General features: G+C 37.7%; 1 long non-coding RNA gene across 1 annotated transcript in view; it reads left to right on the top strand.

The window, feature by feature from the left end:
• Positions 1–16,226, top strand: part of LOC129552344 (uncharacterized) — a 60,415-nt gene extending 44,189 nt beyond the window's left edge. Inside the window, exon 3 of the long non-coding RNA XR_008685223.2 lies at positions 14,547–16,226. This is a non-coding gene — a long non-coding RNA (uncharacterized LOC129552344). The remainder of the gene's footprint in view (positions 1–14,546) is intronic.
• The last annotated feature ends 405 nt before the right edge of the window (positions 16,227–16,631 follow it).

Below are 16,631 nucleotides of genomic sequence, written 5' to 3' on the forward strand. Positions count from 1 at the left end.
AATTATATACAATACCAATACAATTATAGAATAATTGACATTAAAAGAAACATAGAAGAAGCAATAAAGTGCATTCAGAGCAACTTAAATCCACCTTAGGATTTTAAGTTCTTTGTTTAATAAATCCCATCTTACCCCTTTCCTTTGTCTTACCATGTTTTTACTATTTTCATATATCACATATTTCAAATATGTGATACTGTACATCACATATTTCACATATCAAATAAAGAACAGAAATGGTATGGACCTAATGTAAGCAGAAGATATTAAGATGTTGCAAAAATACACAGAAGATCTATACAAAAAAGATCTTCATGACCCAGGTAACCACGATGGTGTGATCAGTCACCTAGACCCAGACATCCTGGAATGCGAAATCAAGTGGTACTTAGGAAGCATCACTACAAACAAAGCTAGTGGAGATGATGGAATTCCAGCTGAACTATTTCAAATCCCAAAAGATGATGCTGTAAAAGTGCTGCACTCAATATTCCAGCTAATCTGGAAAACTCAGCAGTGGTCACAGAACTGGAAAATGTCAGATTTAATTCTAATCCCAAAAACGTCAATGGCAAAGAATGTTCAAACTACTGCACATTTGCACTCATCTCACAGGCTAGCAAAGTAATGCTCAAAATTCTCCAAGCCAGGTTTCAACATTACGTGAACCATGAACTTCCAGATGTTCAAGCTGGATTTAGAAAAGGCAGAGGAATGAGATATTAAATTGCCAACATCCATTAGATCATCGAAAAAGCAAGAGAATTCCAGAAAAACATCTACTTGTGCTTTATTGTTTACACCAAAGTCTTTGACTGTGTAGATCACAACAAACTGTGGAAAATTCTTAAAGAGATGAAACTACCAGACCAACTTATCTGCCTCCTGAGAAATCTGTATACAGGTCAAGAAGCAACAATTAGAACCGAACATGGAACACAGACTGGTTCCAAATTGGGAAAGGAGTATGTCAAGGCTGTGTATTGTCACCCTGCTTATTTAACTTACATGCAGAGTACATCATGAGAAACTCTGGGCTGGATGAAGCACAAGCTGGAATCAAGAGTGCCGGGAAAAATATCAATAACCTCAGATATGCAGATGACACCACCCTTATGGCAGAAAGTGAAGAACAACTAAAGAGCCTCTTGATGAAAGTGAAAGAAGAGAGTGAAAAAGTTGGCTTAAAGCTCAACATTCAGAAAACTAAGATCATGCATCTGGTCCCATCACTTCATGGCAAATAGATGGGGAAACAATGGAAACAGTGACAGACTTTATTTTGGGGGGCTCCAAAATCACTGTAGATGGTGACTGCAGCCATGAAATTAAGACATTTGCTCCTTGGAAGAAAAGCTATGGCCAACCTAGACAGTATATTAAAGAGCTGAGACATGACTCCACCGACAAAGGTACATCTAGTCAAAACCATGGTTTTTCCAGTAGTCATGTATGGATGCGAGTGTTGGACTATAAAAAAATCTGAGTGCCAAAGAATTGATGCTTTTGAACTGTAGTGTTGGAGAAGACTATTGAGAGTCTCTTGGACAGCAAGGAGATCCAACCAGTCCATCCTAAAGGAAATCAGTCCTGAATATTCATTGAAATGACTGATGCTGAAGCTGAAGCTCCAGTACTTTGGCCACCTGATGCGAAGAACTGACTTATTTGAAAAGACCCTGATTCTGGGAAAGATTGAAGGCAGGAAGAGAAGGGGATGACAGAGGATGAGATAGTTGGATGGCATCACCGACTTGATGGACATGAGTTTGAGTATGGTCCGGGATTTGGTGATGGACATGGAAGCCTGGTGTGCTGAAGTCCGTGGAGTTGCAAAGAGTTGGACACCATTGAGCAACTGAACTGACCTACTGATATATCACTATATGGACCTCGTCTTGACTTCAGGATTAGTTTTTTGTGGTTTTTTCCTACATTCTGAAAAAAAATCTTAAATCTCCTATTTGCTAGTTTATATATCTCATTGTCCAAAATTCTCACCATAAAGCTATCCTGAATAGTGGATCAATCCTCCCTCTAACACTTCACATTAGAAAGAAAGAGCAATAAAAGCAAATCATAACTCTTCATAAAAATTCCCAATGAAAATTACATTCAATAACAGTCATATAAACACCATGAATTTAGGAATAACAAATTTTAAAAGAATCTGACCTGAATGAAATGACACAAAAGAAAGCACACTTGAGATCACAGTGAGCCTGTATTTAAAAATTCCAAATCCTTATTACTATAAAAAGAAAGATATAGGAAGCTTTGCTTGTTAATTCTTTGAATATGTGGGTTGCAGCAAGATGGTTCTGTTTTTAAAGAGTAATGCTATTACCTTCCTATTTAGATGGGGACAAAATACCTTTTAAGGAATTGTTACCAGAAGTAGACTGCCACAGTGTGTGTGTGTGTGTGTTTCTGTTTGGTGTCAGGTTGTTCTGATTAGTAATGAAAATAACAATCCTTTTTGGATTCAGATATGCTTGGTATAAGACAAATCTATTTTTAAATTGGCATCTTAGTACTTTGAGGCTCCAGTGATGCTCTCTATTCTCTGTGACTATACTAGTCCCCTCGGTTCTCAGACCCCATGTTCCTCCAACACTGGTACTTGGAGCCACTCACTTCACCATTCACCTTGCCCCTTTCAAGGCACAGGACTGGGCTCCTGACTCTCTGACACAGGAGCTTCCCCAGTTTTAGATCACTTAGCACATTGGCTTTGCAGTAGGCCTAGTTGCCCTTATACTGGGGGTGGGGAGGGGCTGCTCCCTGCTTCTTTAATAATTGAGGCCACTATTTTGTCTTCCAGGGATTAGATTTTTAACCAGAAAAATCACTTTGAATGAACTAAAGCTCCCAGACTTAATCTCCTAACTGGGTCTTGGCAGCTGCTATGGATATCCTCTAATATATTCCTGTACCTAAGATAAGAATATTGTTTGTCTATTTGTGCCAGACATGAAAGTGCTTACACAGTGGCTTTCCACTTCATTTAGAAAACTTGGTATCATCCACTGAATACCATTCTAAGCCCAAACGAGTGCTCTCTAGTGTAGCCTTTAGTGGTGGGGTGGGGTCAATGTTACACCCACAAAGGAGCCAGCAAGCCGGAAACTGAAAGTGTAGTCACTCAGTTGTGTCCGACTCTTTGCGACCCCATAAACTATAGCCCACCAGGCTCCTCTGTCCATGGAATTCTCCAGGCAAGTACATGGAATGGACTGCCATTCCTTTCTCCAGAGGGTCTTCCCAACCCAGGGAATGAACCTGGATCTCCCACATTGCAGGCAGATTCTTTACCATCTGAGTCACCAGGGAAGCCCACAAAGGAGCCAGCAAGCCTAGAGACTGATATTTACTCAATGAGATCTCCTTTCCTCTTTGACATGGTCCATCTAGGAACTTAGAGCTTCATTAGCATCTAAATGGTATATACTCTCTATTTCAACTCCGAATTATCACATCAGCACTGAGTATATCTAGAATATTCTTATTCTTGGGCTTTTATTGTGTGTGATAAAAATGAAAGAATGAGATTGGTATCTTCATCAGGATTGTTGTGGCGAATCGGGAAGTTTTTAAGTATCTAGACTTGACCATTAACTGACATCTCTGGAATTATTTTGATCTACCCAACCACCCTATTCTGTCCATATTCTAACCTCATTTGACTTCGTTCCTCAACTCCAATTTATTTATTTTTTTCTTATAAGCACTAGCTTTAATCTTTAAGAGTCAGACACACCTAATACCTTGGCTTTGTAAAACACCTTGACTGATTTTCTGATATTTTCCCTCTGGCACCAAGCACAGTGGTGTTAAAGATACTCTAAAAACTCTCTGCACTATCCTTCAGGCCTGAGAAGTGGTGTTGCTGTGTGATTGGTTTTCCCACTAGTCAGGAAACAAAGCATTTTGTCCTTTCCTGACCCTCTAGAAGAGGAAATACCCCCAAGAGCAACTGCAAGGAGATTTTGCAAGCATAACACAACTCTTTGTTGGAAAGAAGAACATTTTGGGGTGAACCACACCCACCCAACAAAGTCACACTCAGCAGCTATTGATGGCATAAAGTCATATTGTTTGGAGCAGCTAACATTTTCTGGTAAGCTAGAGTGAGAGCATTCTAGTCCTAAGCAATTATACTATTCAAATTCTCATTCTCTCATCCTGGAAACCCTGGACCTCACGTGAGTGAGATCAAGAGGCCAAGCTTGTTTAATCTAGGAAAACATCAGCAGGAGATCATGATACAGGTATGGTGGAAGAAAGGGGACAATTAGGGAGATGACACGGTATTGCTGGAGAGTAAGATTCAATGCTGTAATTGCCAATAATAAACATAAATTTTATATAACTGCGTTTAGGTCAGATGTGCTTATATTTAGAACAAATACCACTGAGAATAAGTGGGGCCCTAGAACACTTCTGAGACTGAGACTCTGGTTGGGGTGGAGTTGGTGGTGGGAGAAAAAAAGTAAGCTCCTGTAAGGGGTCATCAGACATTGTCCTGTAACCCAGGCTCACCTCCCTAGTTCTTGAGATGTCGGCAGGCACTGTTTTGTGTACATGTCACGCTATGTGGGGGTGGCACCTCCATATGGGATAACAGGTAACATAAATGTTTCCGTTTTCTGGAGGCAATAGAGATGGTGACCATGATAATGGTATGCAGTTACACAGGAATAGACAACAAGCATTCTTTGAGAGGACATAAGTTTACTACTGGAGGAAAATGACTAGACAAATTATTGAGTTACGTATATGTGACTGACCTCCATTTTTCCTTCCCTTATTTCCAAGCATATTGTGCCACTTGAATGTTCTTACCATAAAGATTTTTGTAAGCTGTAGTAAATAGAAGTCATGTGAAGTTAACTCCATGTTATACCTTTTTTAAGTGTTCAAACACATGTGAAGAGATTATGCTTGATATCATGGAGGAGTGACTTTGGGAGAGGATGGAAAAAGTCAGGAGCACCTCCTTGTATCTCCAGGACTCCCACTTTCCATAAAGGATTTTTGGACCCAAAACAAAACAGAAGCAACAGAGTCCCAGAAACCCAGGGACATTGGGTAATTGGACATTTTAGTAATAACCAGTGAGAACAAAGGTGAGCTCTCTGGGGCTCTCATGCAGATTAATCCTTTAGGATTTATCCATGACTTAGGAAGAAAGAGAACCTCCATAATAACAACAAAATTCTCTCAACTGATTGGGTTCTCAGACTCTAAGTATAAGTATAAGGGTATATGACATATTTCCCACTCTTCAGTTGTGGCTAACAAAGTCATATCCACTGTAAACCATACCTACAAATATTGAAGGTAACTACCCAGAGCCCTGTTTCTTATAGCCCTAATTCCTACCAGGTAGTTAGGTGATAAGAATTCAAACCGTGAACTTGCCAGGGAGTGATGAAACATTCACCAGTCACTCATAACTTAAATACTTCTATACTCTTACCCTTCTGAACTCAGCTCCTTTCCTTAGTGAAATAAAGGCTCCCCCTCACATTAGTCACTGGCCCTACCTCTTGTGATGGGGTCCCGGCTCCTGAACTTCAAGTATCTAAGATCTACTCCTCTTCTTTGTCCTTTCCTAAATTTTACTATTTTCTTCCATCTCTACCTTGTTCTGGTCTTTCTAAAATTACTGACTGCCTAATCCAATCAGATGCCAGTATTTTCATTTACATATCTTGATCTAGACCTACAAAAGTCACTAATTCTAATCTACAATTTATCTGGTGTTTTCTACTGTTTTGCTCTTGACTCAGGCTAATTTTCTTAACACTGACCTACAGTGTACACTATCTTCTTTTTTTATTTATTTATTTTTATTTATTATTTTTTTTTAATTTTACAATATTATATTGGTTGGTTTTGCCATACATTGACATGAATTCGCCCCAGGTGTACATGAGTTCCCCCTCCTGAAACTACGACTCTTCTTGGCATTATGGTACTGCCTATTACTCAGTGTGACATGAGAAAGTTTTCAACTTTATGCTGCTGCTGCTGCTGCTAAGTCGCGTCAGTCGTGTCCGACTCTGTGCGACCCCAGAGACGGCAGCCCACCAGGCTCCCCTGCCCCTGGGATTCTCCAGGCAAGAACACTGGAGTGGGTTGCCATTTGTGACTCTATAAAATCAAAACACTTGAAAGATATAAAAATACTGGTGGCATGGGTTTTGTTTTTGTTGCTTTTCCCCCTGTCTTGTTTTCTGTCTTCTCATTTTGTTTTAAAGCAAACTACATGCCCCTAATTATTATATACAGCCAATCTCACATCCATTTCTGCCTACTGATAAACTCCTGGTAGAGGTCACATTGATTTACACCACCAATGTTTTGTTATTTCTAAAAAATTTTAGATAGTATTAAAATGCATGTGAGCAGAATATTAATATATTGTCAAGGAACTCTTTTATGTCCTCTACTAATGATATTCGGTGTCCTGCCTTTGCAATTTGGGTCTACATTAAGTAAAACTTGAAGAACATAAAGTAGTTCAAGAGAAAAACCTAAAAATGACTAGAATAATAGTAACAGAAAGAAGTAAGAAGAAAAGTTGGAATACAGAACTGATATATTTCCCTGATGGCTTAGCAGGTGAAGAACTGCCTGCAATTCAGCAGACACAGGAGACACGAGTTTGATCCCTGGATCGGGAAGAGTCCCTGGAGAAGGAAATGGTAACCCACTCCAGTATTCTTGCCTGAAAAATCCCATGGAGAGATGAGCCTGGTGGGCTACAGTCCAAAGGGTCACGAAGAGTCAGACATGACTGAGCATGCATGCATGAATATAGTACATAAGAGGATATAATTGAGTGAAAACCATCACTGAACATGTGATTTGTTAATCTAAAAACAGATTTGTTTACTTTTAAACATTGGTAAGTAATACTGTGAAGCACTGAACATGTTTTTTAGAATTTTTTAGAGTATTCTTTTTTTTAATTCAAAGAAAACCATCTGCCTTAAGTCACCATAATCAATCTAATAGGCGAATAAACTGAAGGTCAGAAACTTGCCTAATTGAAGAGGCTCAATTTTTATTTTCTGTACAAACAGCACAACAGAATTAAATACATCTTGCAGTAATACTAAAGTATGACTGTATGGTTAATGACTCATCTACTTTTTTATGGAAAGCCAGTATTATTGATATGACATAAAACATATGGTAGGACTAGAACAGCAGCTTTTTGGAGATCACGTACATCATTCTTTTCAGCTTACAGACAAAGAAAATGGAATATCCTGGGATTCGGTTACTTGCATAAATACATAGTTATTTAATAGAGTTGGAGATGTTCTCATTTCTAATAGAGTATGTCCAATTGTCCTTGATAGATTCAAGGAACCTATGTAGAACAGATTAAAAATCCACAGATACTTGCAAAGTGACCATCATAAATAACATTTAAATTTATTAATATTTTTAAAATTATTCAAAAAACCCATCTGCCTAGAAATGCCATAAAGCCAATAATTTATTATAATTTTTAGAGTGGTTCATATAAATGTCATAGGGAGTAGTTTCCGAATAAGATTCACCACTGAATTCAGAAAATATTATTCTTTCTCTTTTTAACACCATTATGTTTTGTCAAGTACTCTAGTCAGTGCATGTGTGCCATGTGCTAAGTCATTTCAATTGTGTCCAATTCTTTGCAATCCTGTGGACCGCAACCCTCCAGGCTCCTGCATGGGGTCTTCTGGATTCAGAGATCAAACCACGTATCTTATACCTCCTGCATTGTCAGGCGGGTTCTTTACCACTAGTGCCACCTAGAAAGCCCACTCTAGTCAGTCCTGGGGATAAAATGGTAATGTTTCCTCTTTGCAACTACTTAAAAACTAGTGAGGATTTGAAGCAATTAAACAAGCAGTTAGAATTCAATGTAAAATCTTTTTGTTTTAAATTGAAATATGGTTAACTTACAATATTAGTTTCAGGTGTATAACATAGTGATTCAATATTTCAGTAGACAGTACTCTATATAAAGTTAGTATAAAATGTTGACTGTACTCCCTGTGCTGTACATTACATGCTTACATTTTATTTATTTTATACCCATAGTTTGTAACTCTTCATCCTCTTCACCTATCTTGTCCCTCCCCTGCCTCCCTCCCCACTGATAACTAGTTTATTCTCTGTATCTGTGAGTCTGTTTTATTTGATTTTTTGTTTGCTTTATATTTTAGATTACACAAATAAGTTAAAAAAATTAGAATTTGTCTTTCTCTGTCTGACTTACTTCACTGAGCATAATATCCTCCAGGTCCATCCACATTGTTGCAAATGGTAAAATTACATTCCTTTTATGGCTGTTGCTGCTGCTAAGTCGCTTCAGTCATGTCTGACTCTGTGTGACCCCATAGATGGCAGCCCACCAGGCTCCCCTGTCCCTGGGATTCTCCAGGCAAGAACATTGGAGTGGGTTGCCATTTCCTTCTCCCTTTTATGGATAAATAATATTAATTAAAAATAGAACAACCATATGATTCACAGAATATCTTTTTCTATTCCGTCTCTTTCATTCTATGTCTTTAGCTCTAAGTCTCTTGTGAGCAACATTTAGATCTGTCTTGTTTTCTTTTCGAATCATCCACCCTATTTTGTTTGGGGCATTTAGTTCATTGACATATAAAATGATTAATGATAATTATGTACTCACTGACATTTTGTTACTTGTTTTGTGGGTATTTTTGTAGTCTTTTTTTTTTCTTTTTGTCTCTTGTTATGGTTAGATGATTTTCTTTAGTTTTATGTGTGGGTTCCTTTCTTTCCAATTTTTGTGTATCTCTTGTAGATTTTGGATTTGTGGTACCATGAAGTTCATATTTGTTTACCTATAATTATATCTATGTGTTTTAAACTGATAGTCATTTAAGTTCAAACACATTCTAAAAGATTTACATTTTTAACTCACCTCTCCCCCAAGTTTTTTGCGTTTGATGCCATACTTTACATCTTCATGTCTGTCCCTTAACTGTTAATTGTAGTTACAGTTGACTTTACAATTTTTAAAATTTATCCTCCATGCTGGCTTATTTAAGTGATTGATCCACTGCCTTTACTATATATTTTCTCTATATGTCTTCTCACCTCCTACTAGACTGTCTTCTCACCTCCTACTAGACTTCATTTGATGCTTTCTTTACAGTCTTCTCCAAGTCTTTGGCCACCTCATGCGAAGAGTTGACTCACTGGAAAGGACTCTGATGCTGGGAAGGATTGGGGGCGGGAGGAGAAGGGGATGACAGAGAGTGAGATGGCTGGATGGCATCACCAACTCGATGGACATGAGTTTGGGTGAACTCCGGGAGTTGGTGTTGGACAGGGAGGCCTGGCGTGCTGTGATTCATGGGGTCGTGGAGAGTCGGACACAACTGAGCAACTGAACTGAACTGAACTTACAGTCTTATTTATAGAAGAGTCCTTCTGCTAGTTCAGGTTATTCTCAGTGAGAGTTTCTCAGTATTTGGTTGTAGTTTTGATGATGTGTTCAAAGGAGAATGTGAGCTCAGAGTCTTCCTAGTCTACCACCTTGTCTCTGCCTCCTATTAAAAGAATAATATTTTTAAGCTCATTATTTTTTCAGCACTATTGCAGATACTAGAAAAAGGTGTACATCAGAGAAGGAAGCAGGCAAAACCTTTGCCTTACCCTTCTATGGAAGAGAAGAAGAGGGAGAGAGGGAGATGGATGGAGATAAAGAGAAGTAAAATATAAATGAATTGATATTCATAAATAATTCATGTGCTACCACAAAGTGATAAATACATGAAAAGAATAAATTAGGACAAAGGAAACAGAGTACCTAGATCTGCACAATAAGTTTGGTTCTTTTGGAAGTCCTTTCTGGGGTGATGCATTGGAACAAGGAAGTAAATGGAAAAGAGATAAGCCATAGAAAGATCTGAGAGACCATTCTAGTCAGAGGATCCCACAACTGCCATGACCACAAGATGAAAAGGGTTTGACAGTAAGATAAACACCAGAGCCAGTATCATGGGAATGGAGCAAAAGAGGGGGAGAGAGATGAATAGAAGATGAGGTGTGGAGAAACCAGGCCAGGTTAGGAAAGTATCATAGGTCGTGGCAGGAGTTTTGATTTCTTTCTATGTGTGTTGAGAAACCATTTCAAATAGTGTAATGTAGGTCAAAAGAGTGGAAGCAACGGAACCAGTTAGGAGACTCGGGCAGAAGGAGGTAGAGAAGTAACAGAGGGTGGTATAGGTATAGGTATAGGTATAGGTATAGGTATAGGTATAAGGAAAGACTGGATAAATATACATTAGTAGTAAAGCACATCTGCCAGTGAATTGACTGGATGTTGAATATGGAGGAACCAGAAAAATCATGGTGAATCCTGGATGTTTGCTTTTGAAGGAATATCAAACTTAGCTGTGGATAATGAGTAAAGATTTCTGAAGAAAGTAATATTCTGCCAGTTTTATTAGGTCAAATTATGCATATATTCCCCAGATACACAACTAAGTATTCCCCAAATACATTAACTAAAAAGATCATTGCTGAACCTAATCTTCAATAAGAAATAAGAATAAAAGGCTTATAAGTTCTTTCCTTTTATTAATAATTGCTAACCCTGGGGGAAAGGTGATCATTTTTGAAGACTGATGAATGTTTCTATGAGATCTTTTAAATTTCATGTGCCATCATGAACATAGTGGGCATACAAAGAGATAGCAGTATGTGTAGATTATGTTTTGCTGAAACAGATTAAGCCAGCATAGTTCAGTAGAAAGGAAGGTAGAGATTTGTAGGGAAAATAAAATCAATATAAGGATAAAATATTCAAGTTGAAAAGAACTTAGAAGTCATCTTATTCATCCATATTATTTTCCAGATGGGAAATTAAGTATCAGAAATATTAGGTAACTCAAAGTAATTTTGCGAAAATCCCTATCTTTCCTGTCTCCATGAAATTATGTATCATTTAGTGTTCTTCTAGCTCCCTCTTGATTTCTTCATATGTATGAGGAGAAATATCAATAATCTCAGATATGCAGATGACACTACCCTTATGGCAGAAAGTGAAGAGGAACTCAAAAGCCTCTTGATGAAAGTGAAAGAGGAGAGTGAAAAGGTTGGCTTGAAGCTCAACATTCAGAAAACAAAGATCATGGCATCTGGTCCTATCACTTCATGGGAAATAGATGGAAAAACAGTGGAAACAGTATCAGACTTTATTTTTTTGGGCTGCAAAATCACTGCAGATGCTGATTGCAGCCATGAAATTAAAAGACGCTTACTCCTTGGAAGGAAAGTTATGACCAACCTTGATAATATATTAAAAAGCAGAGACATTACTTTGCCAACCAAGGTCCGTCTAGTCAAGGCAATGGTTTTTCCCGTGGTCATGTATGGATGTGAGAGTTGGACTGTGAAGAAAGCTGATCGCCGAAAAATTGATGCTTTTGAACTGTGGTGTTGGAGAAGACTCTTGAGAGTCCCTTGGACTGCAAGAAGATCCTACCAGTCCATTCTAAGGGAGATCGATCCTGGGTGTTCATTGGAGGGACTGATGCTGAAGCTGAAACCGCAATACTTTGGCCACCTCATGCGACGAGTTGACTCACTGGAAAAGACTCTGATGCTGGGAAAGGTTGGAGGCCGGAGGAGAAGGGGATGACAGAGAGTGAGATGGCTGGATGGCATCACCGCCTCCATGGATATGAGTTTGAGTGAGCTCCGGGAGTTGGTGATGGACAGGGAGGCCTGGCGTGATGTGATTCATGGGGTCGCGGAGAGGCGGACACGACTGAGCGACTGAACTGAACTGATGATTTTAAATTGAACAAGCTGTCTATTCTTACAATATGATAAACTAAGCTCATATTGTTTACCTCCTTCCCTCCAAAAATCCACTCAAATAATAGTAAACACATAATAAATGTATAAACCTGATAAAATTACTGGGAGGAGAAACTTCAGAGTACAGGAGATTCCAACACATTTCTGGAAAAAGCTAAAGGGATTAAAAAGAAAATTACTGAAAGGTAAAGTAAAAACGAGGAAGTCATGGCCTAAAATACACACAGAAATAGTTGTAGAGGATTATCCAGACAACCTGGTTTATGTGAGCAAGATCTTCATCTCATCAATAGAAAATATTTCAAATTAATGATTACAGCATTTAGAAACTGGGAGGTATTAAGAAGATATATTACATGGCAAATACTATTCTAAAATATTTTAATGTATTACAACCTATAAAGTTGATACTTCCATATCTGTTTTACAGAGTTACAAAAGGTTAATAAGCCAAAGGTCATTAAGCTAATAAGTAGTGAAGCCAGCATTTGAACTCAGACTCCACACATTAGCCACCTCATTATGCTAAATGCACATACATTTGTGGAGGAACTGCAAGAACTAAAACCAGAAATAGTCAAAAGAAATGGGACAGAAATTGTACTTTTTCTTTTTAGAGGTTCTGTATTTTTAAAATTTTGCAAAAATTACTAAGTAAACAAACAAAATTGTTAAAAAAGAAATAAAACCAGTTGTGCTAAAAGCATGAAATGATATTGAGTAATGTGAATATATTCAGATTGGCCTAACACAGAGTACATACAGAGCTTTCTTTTTCAGTTTCCATGCTAGGATCCTAAGATTAACAACTTTGTATGTTAAGAGACTCATATTTTCAAACTTCAAACAGTTCTATGACCATCCTGTAATATTAAAAGTATACAAGGAAGGAAAATCCTAAACCTAAAGAACCATAACTTTAAAATCACAGGCTTGATATAATCCAAATCCTCTGTAAGATTTATTTCTTTTCCCATATGAACTTAGATTCTAAGAATGAAATTTAGAAAGAAGTCCATTACATAAATAACCAGCACCAGAAACTGATGATCTTACTGTTTGAAGACCACAGAGTTCTAGAAAAAGAGACTATAGTTATATAATAATAATTAGTTAATTGAAATTTATATTATTTTTTAGTCCCTAGGCTATTATCTTAACATATATCTCATGAGTATCAGTGAAGCAAGAAAATATTATCAAAATAGAACTTTGAAAGTGATGGTTTAAGACAAGCAATTGACTCTAACAGTTTTCAACCTAATAGAACAAGAATTAGCTAAGGAGTTTGTTGGAAGTTCAGATGACTAGACTAATGTGTGGAAAGTCTGTTTACTTGGGTAAATGGACAGCAGAGATACTAAAAAAAAAAAAAAAAAAGGGTCCGAGTCAGATTTTAAAAGCCCTGAGCTACATAATAGAATACCTATGTTTAGGATAGATTATTTCCATCTGAAATAATCTTGTGATTCAGCTGGAAACAATGTATCCTAAACATAGAAAAAATGGATTACCCAGACAAAAGAAGCTAAGGATAATCAGGGCCATGAATTCTCTTATTTTTGTTGTTCCCATCACTTCTAAGAGAAATAAAGCACCAAGGGGACAAATGTATTAAGCATTAAGGAGTGTCTTTGGAATAGTTCCTCAAACAGAACAAAAATATATAGTTAACATGGTCTTTTCCTTATTGTAAAAACTATGTGGATGACAATGGAATACCATAGACTCAACAAAGTGACTCCATTTACAGTTGTAATGTAGATGTGTTATTTTTACTCAAACACGTCAACACAACATAAAACACTTAGTAGGCATCTACTGATATCTCAAACATATTTTTCCATCTCTATAAATAAAGAGAATTTTAAAAATCAGTCTGCCTTTACATGACAATGGCTTCAAAAAGCACTCACATTCATGGTCCAAGGCTTTGTTAATTGCTTGATCTGTCATAATATAATATACAGGATGCTTCATATTCTACACAATGTCACTCTGGTTCTATGCAGAGAGAATTTGAAATACAAATTGGAACCAATAAATATAAAGCACAAGTACCCTGGATGGCCTCACCAGACACTTTTAAACTAGAGGGTGGAAGATAAGCCTCCCAACATTTATAAGCCAGGGTCTTAAGAACCAGTGATTTTTAGGATATCCCATTTAAGGTAAAGAGCAGGTTATTATAACTTGTATATGCTGCCCCTAAGAAAGGAGTGCAACAGTTTGGTTAGCCTATTTCAATTTTGGAAGTAGCATATGTGACACTTGAGAATACTGCTGCAACAAATTTATCAGGTGACTCAGGACTGGCAGCATTGAGTCTAGGACTTGAAAGAACTCTGGAGAATGTCCAGGCTAACCTGAGAAATCTGCTAAGAGGATGCAGACTAAAGACTTACACAGAGGCAAAACTATGATTTCAAACCAGTAAAAAGAGTAGAGGTAAAAAATAATTCCAATTTCATAATTTATATCATAATACATTGTGTTCTCTATATTAGATTGGTGCAAAAGCAGTTGTAGTTTTGCACTGTTGAACTTCACCATTTGATACTGACATACATTCTTAGTTATGTTATACACCAATTTAATGCACATTTCTCACTTTTTTTTTTTTTTTTTTTGCTAATGACTTACTACGTGCTGTTTATTTTATATTTCTCATTCAGATTCAAAATGGGTCATAAGCCAATGGAGACAACTCACAACATCAACAGCACATTTGGCCTAGGAACTGCTAATGAATGTACAGTGCAGTGATGTTTCAAGAAGTTTTGCAAAGGAGATAAGAGCCTTGAAGATGAGGAGTGCAGTGGTTGGTCATTGAAAGTTGACAACCAATTGAGAGCAATCATCAAAACTGATCTTAAAACTACACGAGAAGTTGCCAAACAACTCAACATCAACCATTCTACAGTCATTCAGCATTTGAAGCAAATTGGAAAGGTGAAAACCTCAATGAGAGGGTGCCTCATGAGCTTATCGAATCAAAAATAAAATCATTGCTTTGAAGTGACATCTTTTATTCTACTCAAAAACAGCAAATCATTTCTCGATTGGATTGTGACATGCAGCAAAAAGTGGATTTTATACAACCACCAGCGATGGCCAGCTCAATGGATGGACTGAGAAGAAGCTCCAAAGAACTTGTCCAAACTAAACTTGCACCAAAAATAAGTCATGGTCCCTGGCTAGGTGGTCTGCTGCCTGTCTGATCCACTACAGTTTTCTGAATCCTGGTAAAACCATTACATTTGAGAAGTATGCTCAGCAAATTGATAGATGCACCAAAAACTGCAATGCCTACAGCCAGCATTGGTCAACAGAGGCCCCAGTTCTTCTGCAGGACAATGCCTGACTGCACATCACACAACCAATGCTTCAAAAGTTGAATGATTGAGTTTTGTCTCATCTGCCATATTCACCTTACCTCTTGTCAACTGACTATCATTTCTTCAAGCATCTCAACAACTTTTTGCAGGGAAAATGCTTCCACAACAGTAAGAGGTAGAAAATGCTCTCCAAGAGTGTGTTGAATCCTGAAGCTCAAAGTTTTACACTACAGAAATAAACAACAAACTTATTTCTTATTGACAAAAATGTGTTGATTTTAATGGTTCATATTTTGATTAATAAAAGATGTGTTTGAGCCTAGTTATAATAATCTAAAATTCAAGGTCCGAAACTGCAATTATGCTTGCACCTACCTGATAATATTCTGTTTTGTGCTTATATAGATGTAGGTAATGAATACCATTAGGAATCAGATTTCTGTTTTACTGAGCAAGAGAGCAAATAATAATATAGTTTACGGTGAACACACAGTTAACTAGTTTCATTGGTGCACTTGATCATTTTTGCATATTATATTAAAAATAAGATAATGATCCAACTGGGATAGCATTTTCTTTATTCTGTCCATGTGCATATGACTGCATACAAAAGTGAAGAGATTGTTAAGCATTTTATTAGCAAATTATACTTTGGTTCATGAAAAAGAGTCCGTAAAAACATACAATCCACAGATTGGGAGATAATATTTGCAAATGATATGACCAAAAAGGGATTAGTTTCCAAAATTTACAAACAGTTCATGAGGCTTAATATCACAACAAATAACCCAGTCAAAAACTGGGCAGAAAACCCAAATAGACATTTATCCAAAGAAGACATACAGATGGCCAAGAGGCCCACGAAAAGATGTAGAACATCGCTGCTGCTGCTGCTGCTTAGTCGCTTCAGTTGTGTCTGACTCTGTGAGACCCTATAGATGGCAGCCCACCAGGCTCCCCCGTCCCTGGGACTCTCCAGGCAAGAACACTGGAGTGGGTTCCCATTTCCTTCTCCAATGTATGAAAGTGAAAAGTGAAAGTGATGTCGCTCAGTCGTATCTGACTGTTAGCAACCCCATGGACTGCAGCCCACCAGGCTCCTCCGTCCATGGGATTTTCCAGGCAAGGGTACTAGAGTGGGGTGCCATTGCCTCCTCTGAGAACATCGCTAATTATGAGAGAAATGTAAATCAAAACTACAATGAAATATCATTTCATACAGCAAAGACATTACTTTGCCAACAAAGGTCTGTCTAGTCAAGGCTATGGTTTTTCCCGTGGCCATGTATGGATGTGAGAGTTGGACTGTGAAGAAAGCTGATCGCCAAAGAATCGATGCTTTTGAACTGTGGTGCTGGAGAAGACTCTTGAGAGTCCCTTGGACTGCAAGGAGATCCAACCTGTCCATTCTAAAGGAGATCA

The sequence above is a fragment of the Moschus berezovskii genome, chromosome 3 (genome assembly GCF_049115385.1).
Source record: "Moschus berezovskii isolate FMDL1 chromosome 3, NW_MosBer_1.0, whole genome shotgun sequence".
NCBI lineage: Eukaryota > Metazoa > Chordata > Mammalia > Artiodactyla > Moschidae > Moschus > Moschus berezovskii.